General features: G+C 40.1%; 1 long non-coding RNA gene across 1 annotated transcript in view; it reads left to right on the top strand.

Annotated features, from left to right (window-relative positions):
* The window catches only part of LOC115866635 (uncharacterized), an 85,950-nt gene extending 67,839 nt beyond the window's left edge, over nt 1-18,111 (top strand). The window contains exons 7-8 of the long non-coding RNA XR_009559795.2: nt 15,619-15,682; nt 17,887-18,111. This is a non-coding gene — a long non-coding RNA (uncharacterized lncRNA). The remainder of the gene's footprint in view (nt 1-15,618; nt 15,683-17,886) is intronic.
* Nucleotides 18,112-20,141: the final 2,030 nt, after the last annotated feature.

Raw genomic sequence — 20,141 nt, forward strand, 5'->3', positions numbered from 1 at the left:
CCCCCTCCCATTTCTAGTCTAAAAGACTCAGGAATAAAAGTCTACTCCTTGTTTTGTGTACCAGCAGTGAGCAACAGTTTAAAATCAGTTCGCAAACAGTCTGGGAATAATCTCCTGGTTTTGTTTCTCTACTTTATCTGGTGTGTCTACAAAACTGTGTAGTACACAACAGAAGAGATAATGGAGAAGCTGGATCAAGACAAAGCAAAGCAAATCCAGTCTCGTGATTTGTAAAGGGTCACCCAGTGACCCTGGAAACTGAATGGGGGAGGAGGAGAGTCAATGACCCAACCAAAGAAAGTTAAAAACATAGTCATAAGTTACCACTAACCACTAAATGTAAAGGAAGTCTTAGAAGACCTCTGTGTGCCTTTTTCACATTGATTTTGAGAGAGTAAGAAGATGGGAGGAAAACGAGTCAGAGAAATAAATTCAAGAATCTTAGATCATTTAGATTTGTGTGATGTGCTTGGAAAGGGATTTCTTTTTCCTAGGTTCTTTTTTTTTTTTTTAATATTTACTTATTTGGCTGAGTAGGCTCTTCGTTGCCACGTGTGGGATCTTTGTTGCGGCATGTGGGATCTAGTTCCTTGACCAGGGATAGAACCTGGGCCCTCTGCATTGGGAGTACGGAGTCTTCACCACTGGACCACCAGGAAAGTCCCTCTCCTGGGTTCTTTTACATCTCCATACTTTCTGTGCATTCTCCTTCAGATTTAGCAGGTTAATTGGGAAAACATTTTTGCAAATATGGGACCCTTAGTGAAACAACATCCCTGAATACACCCTTTAAAATGTGCTCTTGATACCTTCCCTCCTAACCCAGTGTGTGGCTATAGGTGGGCACCTTGTGGCTTTGTCTCAGCTTTTATAAAAAAAAAGTGTTTCTGCTAGGCAAAAGGTGAATGCTTCTACTGAACTTGCCTCCCTTCAGACTTAAGCAAGCACTGTTTTTCTCTCTCCTTCCTAACTTCAGATAGCCTTTATTGTTTCTAAATTTCTCACCTCCCAAATTTATATTTCTTATCACCTTCCTATCTCAATACTGTATATTTTTTCCAATTATTTTATTTTATACCATGTCATTATTTTCCTTGATAAACTGACTAAAATAGTTTTTCGGGGGATTGTAACATGCCAACCCTTTGGGAATTGTCCTGTTCATAAATGCAGTTCTCTCTTTTTTTTTTTTTTGTACGCGGGCCTCTCACTGTTGTGGCCTCTCCCGTGGCGGAGCACAGGCTCCGGACGCGCAGGCTCAGCGGCCATGGCTCACAGGCCCAAGCCGCTCCCCGGCATGTGGGATCTTCCCGGACCGGAGCACGAACCCGTGTCCCCTGCATCGGCAGGCGGACTGTCAACCACTGCGCCACCAGGGAAGCCAATGCAGTTCTCTTTTGATTGTGACATTGGGGTTTTTACTTTGTTTTGATTGTGAAAAGAGTGGATATGTTCCATTCTGGGTGCTTTAGTTTTCTAGTTGCCATCTATTGGTTGCCCTCCTCCAAAGCCCGGCTTTCTAGTGCATCCATGCTTAGGATATGAGTCTTCACGTTTTAAAGAGAGGGAGAAAGAAAGAAAAGATAAGCAAGTTAAAAAAAAAAGAGAGAGAGAGACTGAGAGATATGACAGAAAGGCACAAAGATAGTACAACAGACAGAATCGCTCAGATCTGAACACTAGTCTTGCTAAAATGTCACCATGCCTCAGATTTTATCAGTAATTCTCAACAAATAAACCAACTGTTCAGAGTATGACATTGGAGACTAGAATGACCTGGAGTGGCCTGGTAAGTTTTCAAAGAGGAGATGGGGTTTTAGTTGGAAGAATGGAAAGGATTTGGATGAAGAGAAAGGAAGGGGAAGAACACGTGAGTGGAGGAAACAGCGTGAAGTACACCAAGACCATGAGAGAGGACTGAGCCAGGGAAAGAGCAGCCTCTGGGAGAGGATATATGCTGAGTAACGTGGGGAATAACAGCTGCATAGGGCGGATGGAGCCATAAATCTGCATGTCCTGTTAGAACTAGTAGCGTGGAATTTTTCACGGAAGGGATTGCTGAACATTTCTGCAGATAACCTGTTTAAACAAAATTTCTCTATAAATGGCATTCTGAGCAAATGAGAAAGAAGGAAACACCAAAGACAGAGAAGTTTCCAGACCATTGAAACAGCTTCCCCTCTTTCTTTTTAAATGAGGACACATAAGTTTCTAATGTGTCATAAGTTTCTTTTTTTTATGTTAGAAGAAAGGATACCATATAAACCAGCAACACTAATAATAAAGTACGATAGAGAGAATGTGTGTTTATAGGTCAAATAAGTTAAAAGGCATGTGCACAAATGCTGGCCAAATATCATAGAAAGCCTGCCCTACTCCAGTTAAATCTTACCAAGCGTTGTAGGGCCTTCAGCCAGGAAGGCTAAGGACTTCCAGGCAAATGGTGAAGAGGCGCCGCTGTTGTCATAACCATTATTTTGGCAACATGGATTGTGGGAGAAGGCACTAATATTTCTCAATCGTGACTGCATATGTGCGTACCTCCACAAACACACGCAGAGTGTGTATGTGAGAGTGTATGTGCACGTGTATAATCTAAGCTTTTCAAGGCCTTCTATTCACAAGCCAACCTAATGTCCCCAGTGAACTTTCTCTTCAGTCTATGCTGGGCAGCCCTCAGTGTAGGAATTTGTCCAACTTTTTTTTTTTTTTGCGGTACGCGGGCCTCTCACTGCTGTGGCCTCTCCCGTTGCAGAGCACAGGCTCTGGACGCGCAGGCTCAGCGGCCATGGCTCACGGGCCCAGCCGCTCCGCGGCACGTGGGATCTTCCCGGACCGGGGCACGAACCCGTGGTCCCCTGCATCGGCAGGTGGACTCTCAACCACTGCGCCACCAGGGAAGCCCAGGACTTTGTTCAACTTATATCTTTATCAAAATTATTCTAATTAATATACAGAAGGCAGGTCGTCTGCCGTTTTGAATCCAATTTTGGTACAGCAAAAGAGGAATATAAAATCAGTACGAAGAAATTTCTTTCCATGAATTTCTTAGATGCTTGACTAAATTTCCAGAGAGTTAGTTCCATCTTTTCTGTGTACTTTTAAAAAATTAGACATTTACGTAGTGTTACTCACCCTTTTGAGCCCCAACAAAAGTTCTCATGCCCAGGGTCGCTAGAGCCAACAGAACAAAACCGAGTTTGGTTCAGGAGCAAAGGAAAGATTTTTTTTCTTTCATCAAAGCACGGAGAGCAAGGAGCGAGCTCGGCCTCTGGAGCACTTAGCGCCACAGGCTGTGGGCGGGGCTGCGCCACAGGCTGTGGGCGGGGCTGCTTTCCAGGGATCCCTTCAGCGGGGAGGGGGCAGGGTTCTGGCGGGTGGTCGCGGCTGCTCAGTTCGCGCTCCAGGTCGCAGAGCCGGCGCAGCGTCTCTGCACACTGCCCGCCGCTGCCATCTTGAACTGGGGTGTGGAGCGTGGCTTCTGCACACGGCCCGCCCAGCTGAGGTGCCGGCACAGCCATTTTGCACCAGGAACTCTGGTCTAAAGTGTGGAGTTGCGAGTCCTCTGCGCGCGGCCCTCTATGAGCAGGTGAAACTAGACTAAGCACAGAGGAAACAAAGGTTAGACTTTATTTTCTATATTTATTTCCTAGGAATTGTTAATGGGCTTGGCCGGTGACAGTAGGACATGTATGAGCACCTGAAGGCAGACTCCATCTAACACTGACTGATTGATCTTTAATTTCTTTATTTTACTTATTTACTTTTGGCTGCGTTGGGTCTTCGTTGCTGCGCCCGGGCTTTCTCTATTTAGTGGTGAGTGGGGGCTACTCTTTGTTGTGGTGCAAGGACTTCTCATCACGGTGGTTTCTCTTGTTGGGGAGCAGGGGCTCTAGGCGTGCCGGCTCAGTAGTTGTGGCACGGGGGCTTCAGTAGTCGTGGCACACGGGCTCAGTAGTTGTGGCTCGCGGGCGCTAGAGTGCAGGCTCAGTAGTTGTGGTGCACGGGCTTAGTTGCTCTGTGGCATGTGGGATCTTCCCGGACCAGGGCTCGAACCTGTGTCCCCTGCATTGGCAGGTGGATTCTTAACCACTGCGCCACCAGGGAAGTCCCTAACACCGGGGTTTTTTTAATGTATTAGTTACCCTAGGATCTAATTAAAAGTCCCCATGTGATCCCTAAATGTTTTTTTCTTCTTTAATTTTTAACCTTTTCCCCACAACTGAGACAAAAACGATGCTAACCTCCTGTGAATTCTGCTGAGTTATTTAACATTCTGACACTTCAGTGAAATAAAGAAAGAGATATCACTTAAGCCTAACTCTGAAAATATTATTTAAAGTGTAGGTGCATTCATTAGCAGAACATATGGCAACATATGTTATCTCCTGGGAATATTTTCATAAACTTAACTTCTAAATAACTTTTAAAATTAATTTGTCTGGAAGCTTTATGAGAATGGCTAAGATAGTCTAACCATGGTTTGAGATACCACATCTCTAAATATTTTTGTATATTATACCTTATATTTCATATATACTCATAAATTACATTTAAGGCATATGTGCAGTTTAAATCTAGGTCAAAATAGAAAAAAAAAGGGCTGGGCGGGAGATTTAAAAACTAACTTGGCTGGCTTGGGACAGACAAATTTCTGAAAACCAAAATGTGAAATCTCATGTTCTCAAACTAAGTAGCCAGTGGACTTTGCCTTGTGTTCAGTGTTTTACCTAACAGAATCAAAGTCCTGGTAAAAGATTTCAAGAAGTCTTCTGATAGTTCATTTTCTGCCTAGTCCAAGAACAGACTGCAATCCAATCTCATGGGAAGGTCATTCTTCTTTAGACACAACAAAATTACTTTCCTTATGATCATTGAAAAAAAAAGTATTCAAAAATCAGAGAAAAACTTGAATTCTTTTTGTCTCCTACACAACTGCAGTCAACTGAGCTGTGGTCAAAAATCACTAAAGTGAACTTTCCAACTTGGGACCCCAAGATACACTGCATCTGACAATAGTTATTAAGCAAGAAAAACATTCATAAAGCAGCATAATTAATGGGCTAGAATCAGTAAGGGCTTTATTCCACACTTAGTCTTCATGGCTTCTAGGTGGTAGCACAACCCCTAGCCATAGATACTAATGAGGAGGCTATTTCCTATTAACACAGGGATCATTTTCTAGATCACCGTGACAGTCTATGACTAGCTAAAACTGTCCCTGTATTCCTAGCCCTTAGTAGACACAAAGACCTGGGAAAGAACTTACAATGAGTTATTGACAAATAAACCCTTAGAACCTACTGGCACAGTTAACCTGTGTTGCCCAGCTCAGACTCCTTGCTACTGTGCTCCTAGAGCAAGCAGAGGTAGGGCACATATTCTAGAGCTGTGGTTCTTAAACTTGGTGACAATTGCAAGATCTTTGGGCTGTTTTCTTCTCTTCGGTTCTGCCCCAGTACTCTCTATTTAAAAATATTTTAAGATTGTTGGATGCCAAAGAGGAGACTGTTAAAAATATATATCTTTAGCGAGGTAATAGCTGTAAAACAAATTAGGTTACAGCCAAAGGAGCTCCAGATGAGATAAAGTATAAGAAATGAACTGTGCTGTGTGACCCATGCCAGGGACAAAAAAAGGTCTTAAAGAAGTATGTTTAAGAGCTCCCTGTTACAGATTGTGCCCTACAAAGCACTCAGATATACAAAAGGAATTATTCTCTTCCCCAGTTGGGGAATATGGGTCCCAAACCACTTTAACTGCAAAAGAATATGGGAAATGCAAATAAGCCCACCAAAGCAGCAGAAATCTACTTGGATTTTTACTTTGAATCTGGTATAATCAACTTCCTTCTGCTTTGAATCATTGCATAACAGGGAGGCCTTATACCCAAGAGAAAAATTGTTTGTGCTTTGAGTCAGAGAGCGTCTAAAGAGACTGTTTCTGAGTAATCTTTCATCTAGTTTTCCTCTGGCTAAATTTAAGAAAGGGGGGAAAGTTTTGATTTATGAAAACTCTAGAGAATCAAGATCCAAATATTTATTTAAAACCTCTTTTTTATATTTCCCTTAAAGGATGTTTCAGGCAGATAAAATAGGAATAGAGCCAGAATATACCTTTTGAAGGCCAAGAGAAATTTAGGCATGTTAATATACCAAACACGCAGGTTTCTCCTTAGGATGTGTTTGTGGCTGGTTGATCACACTACACAAAAGGCCTGTAATCCCTCTTGAGAAAGTACCTGACCTAAGCCAGAAAGTATTGCTTATTTAACTGCTACTTGCTCTCAGAGACCACACAGAGGGAAAAAATATTATAAAAGAAAATCAGATAAGATGCTAAAAGATAGACTGAGGAAGTAGTCTGCCTTTGGTTTCATCAGCGACAACAGCAAAGGAATAAAAAATAGTATCTTCTTCCTCTTTCTAAGTGCTCACTCAGGGCCATTTTTTTTAGGCATAGAAAAATTGGAGGAACAAACACAATAAAACACTCCCCGAAAGAACAAAATCTTGGAGAACTGCAAATAAACCTCTAGTCAATAGAAAAGAAAAAAAATTACTAGTAGTTCAAGAAACGCCCATATACTTAGGAATGTTCCTGAAGTAGCCTAATCTCAGTGATCACCCTTTAAGTTACTAAAAGGAGAAGCGGGGGTGGGGAGGTGATACCTCAGTGTGACTCTGCACTATTCAGAAGAGGATCATTTGTTCTTAACTCTTTCAACGCCTCTCAGCGCTGTGGGTCCAACCACCACCTATGGTGTATGCTGCTCCGTATACACCATCCCTAGTTTTTCCTTTCTTTGGGTTATTCAGTTTCCAAACTTTGAAATTCATTTTTAGAGTGAACTAGTTACATTTTTGCAAAGAGAAAGATGATACTTTGGAGGCATAAGCAATTATTGTGTTATAGACCTTCCCAAGAAATAGTATGGCCGGCATTCTAAGACACCAGCTTTAAGTTAATGAAAATTAGAGTGCATGTAACAGACACAAATATATGTATACTGCAGACAAGGAGTGTTAATGGCATTTAAAATTTTTTATTTTATAGCTTTCTCTTCAATCTATTTTACCTTGCTTTCATATTAGTGCTAGGAAAAAATTCCCCAATCCCATCTAGGGCAGTGCTAGGCATGTTAAGCAGAGACGGCAAACTCAATACTCCTGGGCCCAAGCAAATGATATAGTGAAGCTAGGCTTTTTTTTCCCTCCCATATTAAACAACTTAGAATATTCTTCATTTTCATCGGAAAAAAAAAAAAAAGGATCCAGTGTTGCTTGATCCTCCAGTTTTTAAGGGCAAGCTACAATCAGGGTTTCTATTTAAAACTTGACTTTTCAGTATTCAATTCAATTCAGCTTTTTAAAAAGCCGTTTGCCACAGTACATATACACTTTATAAAAGTCACATCTAAAATAATGATGAGAAAAGTCCCTTGTTAATAGCAAGTAGGTCCCTTGTTAATAGCTAGTTGATAGCAAGTTGGTTGCAGAAAACTGCAAAGATACAGAAATAAAGGAAGAGAGAATTGAGCAAAGAGGGTGAGGCGTATGAGAAGAAAGGACACGTGTCATTAAGAACAAGTGGTTCTATGAAGCGAGAATTTGAACTAATAAATCCTGTTGTCTAATGGAATGCATCCAAAAGGAAAATAAACAGCTGAGTTGAAGGAAGACAGATTTCCAAGGAGTCTTTCTAATGGAGTTCCCAAGGAAAGCCAATCTTTCAGAAGCTCTGGTATCCACTATCCAAATGGTATTTTTGAACAACTGAGGAGAGAGGCAAGACTAACACGCTTGAAGTCACGACTTAACGAAGAAGACAAGAGAGTGGAGAATTATTGCTCAACTGAAGTTAACCCTGAGCCCAAATGCACGGAACAGACAAGGTAATGTTCCCAAGGTGATGCTGCTCTCATTTGGGGCACTTCTCCTGCCCAGCCAAACTGAAAAATGTTACTTAAAGCAGGCTCCCTTTGGGAGAAACCTGAGGAAAATCTCACACACACACACACACACACACACACACACACACACAGAAGAGGAAGCCAAAAGAGTGTTTTTCGTCTCACACATCCTGTGCTCTTTTCAGCTGCTATTTTGAAGGATAAACATTACATTTGTGGTTGAGTTTTTACCTAGGTTAAAGAAAAACAAAACAAAGCAGTATGGTCGTGAAAAGAAGAGACTTACAGAAGGAGCTGGTGACCTTGGAAATGCAAGCTGCTTTCCTGGTTTTAAAAACAAAATAAAACAAAGAAACCTTAAAAAAAAGAGTGCAGACCTTGCATCTCTCTCCAGTGCCCACGGGGCCCCCAGCTGGTAACCTAAACACAAAGTCTCCATCAAGTGGGAATCTCTGAGCAGAGAAATGACATGATTTACCTGTATAGCTGCATTCCATTTTTAGGCTTCATTCAATTGGCATTTTATAAGGCAGGCCGTTTTGCTCAACTCTGGTTTTACTGAAGCTAGAATGTTTCCATATTCTTCTTAACTAGATAATTAAAGCCAATTTTATTTAGGAAGCTAGCAGAATTTTTTTCTGGGTTTGAAGGCCTCCTGCTTTACCAGTGGGTCGCTTCCATATAATCCTTTGTTTTCAGATTAGATACCAAAGGTGGCTCTTACTACTATATCCAGAAACCCTGCTGTCATCACACAGGACACCACTAAAGGCTATAGTTTCCTGATAGATTGGAGAATTTGACAGGTGGACAGATCCTTAGAGATCAACTTATATAGAACTGGTGGGGGCAGTGGCTGGGGGCAATGCTGGTCTACATATTACTGAGCCGCCTTGAAAAATGACTCAATGTGGCTGATAACATATGCACTGAAGGGTGCTGCAGAGTGGCTTCCTTAACACAGTCTGCAATGTGATTGACTTGCAATGGTGCCATTAGCTCAGTATTGGAAGATAAAAAGGGTTTCAGGGGACTTCCCTGGTGGTCCAGTGGTTATGAGTCCGTGCAGGGGGCCTGGGTTCAATCCCTGGTCAGGGAACTAGATCGCGCATGCTGCAACTAAAAGCCCTAATGCCGCAACTAAAGATCCCACATACCGCAATGAAGATCCCGCATAGGGCAACAAAGATCCTGCGTTCTGCAGCTAAGACCCAGCACAGCCAAGTAAATAAATAAATAACTAAATAAAATGTTAAAAAACAAAGAAAAGGGTTCAGGAACCCCCAGATGTATAATTCTTAAATCTCCCAATAACTGAAAAAGCATTATTGGATTGGAATCATATTCATTTCTTATGGCTGCTCTAACAAATTGTCACAAATGTGATGGCTTACAACAACAGAAATTTATTCTGTCACAGATCTGGAGGACAGAAGTCCTGAACTAGTATCACCAGACTGAAATCAAGATATTGGCAGAGCCACACTCTGGGAGAATCCATTCATTGACTCTTCCTGCTTCTGGTGGTTCTTGACATTCCTTGGCTTGTGGCCCCATCACTCAAATCTTCAAGTACAGCATCTTTAATCTTTCTCTGGTTCTTCCTCTCCTTCTCCCCCTCCTTCCCTTCTTCCTCCTTCTTCTCCTTCTTCTTCTACTTCTTTTCTCTCTTTCTCCCCACAACCCTCTCTCTCCCCCCCTCCTCCCCCCCCACAAAAAAAATATCCCTCTGCCTCTCTCTTACAAGGGCACATGTGATGGCATTTAGGGCCAACCAGATGATCCAGGATAATCTTTGTACCAAGATCCTTAACTTAATCACATTTGCAAAGACTGTTTTTCCAAATAAGGTAATATTTATAGGTTCTAGGGATTAGGACCTGTTATCTTTGGGATCATTATTCAGCCTACTATAGGCATACACTTCACGCTGTCACACACATGGTAATACACAATACCCACACTATTCTAGGAATCACCTCTGGGCTACTTGGATAACTCTAATTAATTAATAAATACTTACTGGACTTCCCTGGTGGCACAGTGGTTAAGAATCCACCTGCCAATGCAGGGAACATGGGTTCGAGCCCTGGTCCGGGAAGATCCCACATGCCGCGGAACAACTAAGCCCATGTACCACAACTACTGAGCCTGCACTCTAGAGCCTGCAAGCCACAACTACTGAAGCCTGCACGCCTAGAGCCCGTGCTCCGCAACAAGAGAAGCCACTGCAATGAGAAGCCTGCACACAGCAATGAAGAGTAGCCCCCGCTCGCCACAACTAGAGAAAAGCCCGTGCACAGCAACAAAGACCCAACACAGCCAAAAATAAATAAATAAATAAATTAATTAATTTTTAAAAATGAGTACTTACTGAGCACCTACTCTATGCAAAGTTGCAGCAGCAAAACAAAAAGAGTGGGAGGGACTTCCCTGGTGGTCCAGTGGTTAAGACTCTGTGGTCCCAATGCAGGGGTTGTGGGTTTGATCCCTTGTCGGGGAACTAAGATCCCACATGCTGTATGGTGCAGCTAAAAAAGAAAAAAAAAAAAAAGTGTGAAACAAGATCCCTGCCTTGGAATAACAGACAAATATGGTTGGGAAGACGAGAGTAATACACAAGTGAAAAAAATAGAAACTCTGTAAGACAGAGGATATTCAAATGATATAGATTATATATGCTATAAATGTTCAAAGAAAGATGTTTATTTTATTTTTTAAATTTTAAGCAATTTAAAAGCCTGCGGTTGTTCAGAGGTAATCCATATGTTTTTCACTATTTGGGGAACTCCATATAAAATCACTTGTAATACATATAAAATACTGTTGAATAGAAAACTGGATAATAAAATAACCTTAGTGGCATTACTGACTTTTGCAAAAGCTTGAAGTGGCATCCTTATATAGAATTGGTCACCTTCATTTTTAGAAAATCTGATATTGACCACAATGATGTTGATGATACCCCATAGTGAGTACAAATTGGCTTGTAAAAGATGAATTTCTTCAAAAATACAAATTTCAGGGGTTTATAGGCCCTCAAAGTTCCAGGAAATTAGAGTAAGAATAAAAAAATAAAATCAATAGCTATTTTTTGCTTTTCTGGCTAAAAATTGTTATTGCCATCATTATCATCAAAACAAGAATTAGAAGGCTATCAAGAGATGGTCTTAGTTTCAGCATGTTTGTCCAAAAACAAAACTGAAATAAATGAGAGAGAGTGGAGAGAGAAGGAGAAGCAGAAGCAGAGTTACTATATGATATTAGGTAAAAAAGATTTGGAATTAAAACAGTACGAGAAACAAGATTGCTATGTGATGGTAAAGCTATGTTAACACATAAAATATTAACAACATTAAATCTAAATGCCCTAAGAAATAAGGCAAACATCTAAAACAAAAGCTAATACAGAAATACAGGAGGAAATAAATAGAACTATATTTGTAAGTGAAGACATTAAAAACCCACTGTCAATAGCAGGTTAATTAACCAATTAATTAATTATATAGCTGAACAAAGAAACAAGGAATAATTAACAGACATGGAGAGAAATGAATAGATTTTCTCCTTGAGAAATAAAATGCGATTCAAAGATGCATAATAAACACAAAAGACCGTAATTCTACATGTCATTTTGTCTACAATACAAAAATAAAGGTAGAATTTAAAAGTAATCAACCACCTGGAAAGCATAGAACAGTGGGGTCAGAGAATAAATCAGAACTATTGATGAAACGGTATATTACCAGAAACAAGTTGCATACTCTTGAAAGTGTTCAATGAACATTGTAGTTGACAGTCCAACACCTGTCCCACTCAAATCATATTGAAGAGATTTGGTTATAAATTGGATACATACCCAGTTTTTGCCAATGGACATAAGTCTGTGAAGAAAAACTCTTCCTTTTATGAGAGAACCAAAAGACGAGATGACCTGTCTTCTTCCTCTAGACTTTGCCATATCTGGATATGACTTGGGATTATTTACCTACTTTGTTACTAATAGCAAATCTAAAAGCTAAAGGAACCTGGGTCTTTGATGGCATTATTGAAATAACATACTGACCCATTGCTGATCTTGCCTTACCTCTGATTAAGTTAGTTAAGCTATTTCCTTCTTAAGTCAGTTTTTATTGAGTTTTCTGTTACTGTACTGAAAAGAATCCTGGCTGATACTAGGTATAAAAATAAAGAAAATGTGTATCAGTGCAATTAAAAAAAAAAAAAGGAAGAAAGAAAGAAAACACAATAGAGTGGCTAGCACTTAAACAGGGTTTGCTGTTGGCTGGGCGCTGAGCTAAATACTTTATATACATTAACTCATTTTATCCTCAAAATACTCCTAATGAGGCGATTACCATCATAATGCCATTTAACAGATGACAAGCTATCTGTTGACAATTTGTAAGTGATTGGCAGAGCCAGAATTTGATGCCAGGCAGTCTAATTCCAGAATGCTCTTATATGCTATACTGCCTCTCACTTCTCTGTTTCTCTCTCCGATTTTCTTTTAAGTGGCTCTTCCAAATAAAGAGCTAAACAACTACATATCAACATTCCTAACTGCACTTGATAAGTGGTTAAAGGAGATATGCATACTGTATCAGTTATCAATTGTTGGGTAACAAAGCAGCCCCAAATTTTGTGGTTTAGAACAAAAACAATTATGGGGACTTCCCTAGTGGTCCAGTGGTTAAGAGTCTGCCTTCCAGTGCAGGGGACGTGGGTTCGATCCCTGGTTGGGGAACTAAGATCCCTCATGCCGCGGGGCAACTAAGCCTGTGTGCTGCAACTACTGAGCCCGCGTGCTCTGGAGCTGAGCACCACAACTAGAGAGAAGCCCACCCACTGCAACAAAAGATCCCGCATGCCGCAACTAAGACCCGACGCAGCCAAATAAATAAATTAATTTAAAAAAAATGAGAAAACACTCCATTCCATTCCACTCCATTCCAATAGAATAGAAAACATTCTATTCCACCAGAATAGCTATGAAAAAGACCAGAAGAGGATGTGTGAGGGTGTGGAGCAAAGAGACCTTTAAAGCAAAAACATTTAATTTGCTGATAAATCTTTAATCTGGGCAGCACTCAGCAGGATTGCCCTATCTCTGCTCCCCCTCACAGCGTTAGCAGGGGTGGCTAGTTTGAGAACTAGTGAGTCAAGATGACTCACTCACACGGCTGGCAAGTTGATGCTGGCTTTGTACAGAGCTCAGCCATAACTGTGGGTTGGGGCCCTCAGTACTGCTCCACCTGGGCCTCCTGGCAGCGGCTTAAGCTTTCTCACAGCAGGATGGCTCACTCCTAAGAGCAAGTATATAATCTGATATACTTACTTTGAACCCAAGCAGACACTGTATTGCATTTTTTTTGGTGGGGGGAGGTATGCAGGCCTCTCAATGTTGTGGCCTCTCCCGTTGCGGAGCACAGGCTCCGGGTGCACAGGCTCAGCGGCCATGGCTCACGGGCCCAGCCGCTCTGCGGCATGTGGGATCTTCCCGGACCGCGGCACGAACCCATGTCCCCTGCATCGGCAGGCGGACTCAACCACTGCGCCACCAGGGAAGCCCCTTGCATTTTTTTAACTTAGCCTTGGAGGTCACATCATGTCACTTCTGCCAGAGTCATAAGGCCACCCAAAATCAAGGGGAAGAGCATAGAGCTCACCTCTCAATGGGAGAAGTGTGAAAGAAGAATGTGTGGGATGGTTTGGTTGTTAAAGACAGATTAGGAAAACACAGTCTGCCACAAACACTTTTATGCCTGCAACAATACAGACAGGAAGTCATTGAGTGGGAAAATGCAGTCACAAATGTTAAAAAAAAAAAAAAAGCCAATTTAAAGACTTCCAAAAGAATAAAAAATTTTGAACCCAGTGTTTGGCAAGGCTGAAGGTGCACTGTAAATTGGCACGCGTATTTGGAAAGCTGCTTGACAGTGTTCATACTCTTTGACAAAATATAAAAATATTCTTAGTTCTTTTTTTTCACAATTTTATATATATATTGGAATCTATGTTTGCCAGGATTTTAAAACAGTAATCAGAGAGCATTTTTCTTCACTGCAAATGATTAAACAAAGAAAGATTAAATGAAGATGAAATCAAAACTTCAGAGTGCATAATTCTGGAGACCACATAATCACACATATGGAAAAAAATATTCTTAATTCTTAATACTAACAAGATGTCAGTAAATATGATGGTTTCCATCCTGTATGATAATTATATGGGTAGTAAAAATGGCAACTTTGTAGACTTGGAAATATAAGTAAACACACACACAAGACACACACTAATAAAACAGAACAAAAATAGTATGCATAAAATTTTAGAACAATACAATATGTATAGATATATACACTGGCAGATTAAAAGTGAATATGGAGCAGTAGAAATAGAATTTAATGGCCTTTGTGGTGTCTTTTTAATAAATTTGCTTAAATGTATAGTATTGATATATAATTTTAATATAGTATGTAAATTAAATATATCACAAGTGCCAACAATCATAAATACAGTGCATTAAAGAAAGAACTCACAAAAATAGAGCCATGCTACTTTATCATACATAGGCTAATACATACTACTTATTGCAAATGTTGAGTGTCTAGTTAAGAATAATTTGCTTGCCCTTTAGAATTTAGAAGAATTCTTGGGTTATAAATTGGAGGATTGCTGGCACAACGTAAAATAACGGTCTCTGGAAGTTAATTACCACCCCAAAATTTCTTTTAAAATCCTGGTAGAACTCTCTCTCTAGAAGATTGACGTGAGATGAAGGACTATAAGGAAAGACCTCCCTACCCACCTGCCTCAGTCCCTCAAAATTACAAAAATTATAAAGACAAAGAAAAAATGCATACTGTTGCTTAAAAATAACAAAATATGCTACCAGTAGGTCTAAATTTTTGAAGAATTCCAGAACTACTGAAAGCTTATAGCATCTGATCAATAGAGCGAACATCAGTTTAAAACCTAGTGCAGATTGTAACCAGTGTTGCAATGGGGATGCGGTGTTGATGGTGGGGAGGCTGTGTGTGGGCTGGGGAGGGAGTGTGTGGGAACAGTCTGTACTTCCAGCTTAATTTTGCTGTGAACTTAAAACTGCTCTGAAGAATGAAGTCTATTCATAAAAAAGACAACAACTAGACACCCTAGTGCATCAGAGATTCTAGACGTAGGAATAACTCAAGTTATGTTGGAATGTTCTAAGCTTATCAAGTAAGACCCCTCTCCTTTCCTTTCCATTGTCGTGCTATTGCCTTACCATGACTAAGATTGTTTTTTCCATTGCACATCAATAAGCAGGTTTGAAATGATGCAACAGCTTTCTCTAATTTTATTGCGCAATGGTAGTGAGTAGAGCACTGAGTCAGTTGGAGAAAAAACAGCATATCTTAAGTCAGGTGAATAAGACCACTTTAACAATAGTACCCCTCAAACTGCGTCTTTACTGTACTTTACAATGAGTAGTTAATTGTAATAAGCTAATTGTCCACATATTATAGCATAGCAAAGTAGAAAGCCAGAAGTTGCATGACCTCCCCAAACCTGTCAAACAATAGAACAATTGGAATATCTCATAATTCCTAACTTTCTGATATTCCCTTGGACTTCTAAGAGGGACTTGAGGCTCAGATAGACTTAATTAGACTCTGATAATGAAAATCGCTTAACACGTATTGAGCACTGTTATATTCCAGGTACTATGCCAAGTGCTTGATGTGTATTGCCTCAGAAGATCCATCCACAGGACAGCTCTGTGAGGTAAGTATTACTATTATTATTCCCGTTTTACAAGTGAGAAAACTGAGGTCCAGAGATGTTTAAGCAATGTGCTAAGGTCTTACAGCTGGTTAAGTGGCAGAGTCCAGTGTGACTTGGGCAGTTTGGCTCCAGAGCCCATGCTCTTGATTTTATGTGTAGGGGAGACACTTTGGGGCTATGGACTGGAGGGGTGGAGAGCTTTGAAGAGTTTTTATGGGGTGGGAGTTGAGAAATGAATCATACTGTTGGGCAGTCCAGACGCTCCAAGAGGAGTTGTTGCTGCCTGGAAGTAAATGCTGATTCTCCTTCCAACAGGTTATTATCTTACTCGATTACTCTTTCTCTAGACATCTTTTCTTCCTTTTTTTCCTGTGGATTGATATCAAGCTTAAGGAGGGGTGGCCACCAATAACAAGCCAGCAGTCCTCATGTGCAGAACAGTGTGTACACATGGAAAAGCAGTTTAGGCATAGCAGAGGGAGGCTCACGTATGGTGATCTTTCAAATTTCAAAGCAAAATATGGGGAGCATAGTTTCATTCGTTTGCCACGTTGATGTGTTTAAAATTACGTCTGTTATTGGTTTTGTTTTTGTCAAGATTTTCATAGAAAGCCATATATCTGTACTGTACTAACTGGTGACCATATTCTTAAAACTGTAATACTTATATAGGCTCATTGTAACAAAAAAAATCAAAGAGTGCAGATTTGTATAGAACAAAAACTTTTCACTTGGATCAGAGACTTAAATGTAAAGATGAACCTATAAAATAACTGGAGGAAAACATTGGTGAATTTAAATAATAATCTTGGAGGGAAGGAAGAACTCTAAGTATAAAACAATATCCTGACATGATGAGGGAAGACGTCAACACATTAGATTGCATAAGACTTTTTCATGAAAAATGTACCATAAACTACAGTGATTAGCAAAAGCAGGAACACAAAATTTAACACCTATAATAAACAGCTATTTGAAAAATATATACAAAGAGCTACTTCAAATCAGTAAGAAAAATAAAATTAAGTAGAAAAGTAGGCAAAGAATATAGTTTACAAAAAAAAACCCATAAAAATGCTTTGACCTAACTCATGAATAAAATATTAATGCACTAATGAGATGTAATTTTCATCTGATTACCAAAGGTTTAAGCTTTTTATAATACCCAGTATTGGCAGGGGTGTGAAGAAAAAAGTATGCTCACATATACGTATAAGAGTGTAAATTATTGAAACCTTTTAGAAGACAATATAGCAGTATTTATGACCATTTAAAATTCTCAGTCTTATAGACCAAGCAATTCTATTAGGAATTTATCGTACGTACATATTAATTCAGACACTCCAAAATATGTGTCATTGTGCCATTGTTTGTTTTTAATAGGGAAAAGCTGTAATAACCTAAATGTTCTTCTGTACAGGAAAGGGTAAACTCTGACATTTCCCTTTGACAAAATACCATCCAGTATTTAAAATAATGAAGCAGGACTAAATGTGCTTACTTGAAAAGATGTTTAGAATACATGATTTAGTGAAAAAAGCTATTTGCAGTACAATATCTATGAAATGATCCCATTTGGGAATGTGTGTTTTGTAGTGTATGCATGTATTGGTTAGGATGCTTTTGTTGTAAGTAAACAGATAATCATGAAATTGATCAGGTCCCATAATTTGAAGTGTAGAGGCTGGTTGGGTTTACAGTTTAGCTTTAGTGGCTTAATCTGCTGTCTCAGCTCCGTTTCCCTGATTCTCCTGGCTCAGCCTTCTCTGCTGACTTCTCAGACTGGTTCTAGCAGTTCTGACCCTCATCTCCAATCATGGTTCTCTTGAGAGGAAGCCCTCCCCCCAGCAAATTTCCCCTTGCATCTCATTGGTCTGAACTGAATCATAGCAGTGACTTGTGAGCCCATTCTCAGCTGGATCACCCGGACAGGGAAATACCCTGCATGGATAGCTTAGGTCTGGCTTTCTGAATCAGGTACCAGCAAGGGAGGATTTAACATGATTGTCTGAGACCCATTAGAGTTCACCCAAGAGGTGAAGTCAAGGTCATCCTACCCCCACCCCTCCCCCAAAAAGTCCCAAACAAATAAATGGCAACTGGACGTGAAATGGAATGGAAGGGAATTAGGGCTATGGGGTAGAAAGCGATTTCTTTTTTCATTTCTTAGCCTTCTACACCATTAATTTTTTTTTTTAACATAGCTGCATGTGTCTGACTCAGGATCACAGCAGGAATCCTATGAACAGATGGCATACTCAAAAGAGTTTAATGAAGAGACTAATAAAGAGATGACTTACCAATGCATGGGTGAGGTTAAAGGAACAAAAAATGGGATGGGTAAGTTTGCAGGGACTAGCAACAGCAGGAAGTTGTTCCTAGCCCTAGGCCTGCAGGGGCCAGGGGTGTGCAGTCAGTGGGGAACGGTGTTAAGGGAGCCTAGAGTGAGCTGGTGCTGAGGAAGAGGAATGAAGAGCAGCCGCTGCCTGAACAGTTGTGAGGCCGGAAGGTAGTGCTTGTGTGGGTGATAAATGAATACCTCATGCCCTTCAGTCTCCTGATGGTGCTTCCCATTTGCCAACCCAGCTGCAACCAGAAACCAGAGGGCAAGGGGAAGGCAATCTGTAGAAGTCCGCCTCCTGGGACTCAGAGCAGGGAGTGGTTAGGGAATGGCTGACTAGGGACAAGTGGAGCAAACAGCCAGCACAGCATATATTACCTAATTGAAAACATCGATACTTTTTTAAAATTAAAAAAATGTGGGAAATCCTACACATGCTACGACATGGATGAACCTTGAGGACATTATGCTAAGTGAAATAAATCAGTCCCAAAAGGACAAATACGATTATGATTCTCCTGTATGAGGTAACTAAAATAGTCAAATGCAGAGAAACAGAAAGTAGGATGGTGGTTGCCAGAGGCGGGGGTGGGGTGGGGGGGTGGGGGTGGGGGAGGGGAAATGCAGAGTCATTGTTCGGTGGGTATATGGTTTCAGTTTTGCAAGATCAAAAGAGTTCTGGAAACTGGTTGCACAACAGCGTCAATATACTTAACACTACTGAACTGTACACTTAAAAATGATTATGATGGATTACGGCCATTTTAATAAGCATGAAGGGTATCTCATTGTTTTAATTTGTAACTCCTTCATAACATACTAAGTTGAGCATCTTTTCATATACATATCTTCCATCTCTACATCTTCTTTGGTAAAGTGTCTATTCAGGTTTCTTCCCTATTTTTTGATTGGGTTGTTTGTTTTATTATTGTTGAGTTTTAAGAGTTGTTTGTATATTTTGGATAACAGTCCTTTATCAGATATATCTTTTACAAATATGTTCTCAGTCTGTGGTTTGTCTTCTCATTCTCTTGCAAATGCCTTTTGTAGATCAGAAGTTTTAAATTTTAATAAGGTCCAGTTTATCCATTCTTTCTTTCACTAACAATACCCCAAACTAGGAGCAACAGGAATTCTCATTCATCGCTAGTGGGATACAAAATGATGCAGCCTTTGGAAGACAGTTTGACAGTGTCTTGCAAAACTAAACATTCTTTTACCATATGATTTAGCAGTCATGCTCCTTGATTTTACCCAAATGAGTTGAAAACTCATGTTCACACAAAAACCTGCACACAGATGAGCAGCTTTGTTCATAACTGCCAAAACGTGGAAGCCACCAAGATGTCCGTCAGTAGGTGAATGGCTAAATAAACTGTGGTACTTCCAGACAATGTAATATTCGTGCTAAAAAGAAATGAGCTATCAAGACATGAAAAGATATGGAGGAACCTTAAAAGCATATGACTAAGTGAAAGAAGCCAATCTGAAAAGGCTACCTACTGTATGATTCCAACAATACGACATTTTGGAAAAAGCAAAAGTCTGAAGACAGTGAAAAGATCCGTGGTTGTCAGGGGTTAGGAGGAAGAGAGGGATGAAGAGGTGGAATACAGAGGATTTTTAGGGCAGTGAAACTAGTTGGTATGATACTATAATGGTGGCTACATGTCATTGTACGTTTGTCTAAACTCAAGGAATGTACAACACCAAGAGTGAATCCTGATGTAAACTATGGACTCTGGGTGATGATGATGAGTCAGTGGAGGTTCATCAATTGTAACAGATGCAACAGTCTGGTGGGAGATTTTGATATGGGAGAGGCTGTATGTACATGGCGGGGGGAGGTATATGGGAAATCTCTGTACCTTTGACTCAGTTTTGCTGTGAACCTAATACTGCTCTCAAAAATAAAGTCTCTTTTTTTAAAATGGTTATGATAGTACATTTATGTTATGTGTTTTTAACCACAATTTTTTTTAGAATGTGAAAGTCTTTTCTTTCTTCCTCACTCCCTAATCTCACCAGCAAAAAAGACCATCAAAGTGTTCATATTTTTAATCAAGTTTTAAACTTCACACTCTTTTATTTTCTGGAGATGATGATTTTAAAGCAATA

This window comes from Globicephala melas, chromosome 18, assembly GCF_963455315.2.
Source record: "Globicephala melas chromosome 18, mGloMel1.2, whole genome shotgun sequence".
Taxonomy (NCBI): domain Eukaryota; kingdom Metazoa; phylum Chordata; class Mammalia; order Artiodactyla; family Delphinidae; genus Globicephala; species Globicephala melas.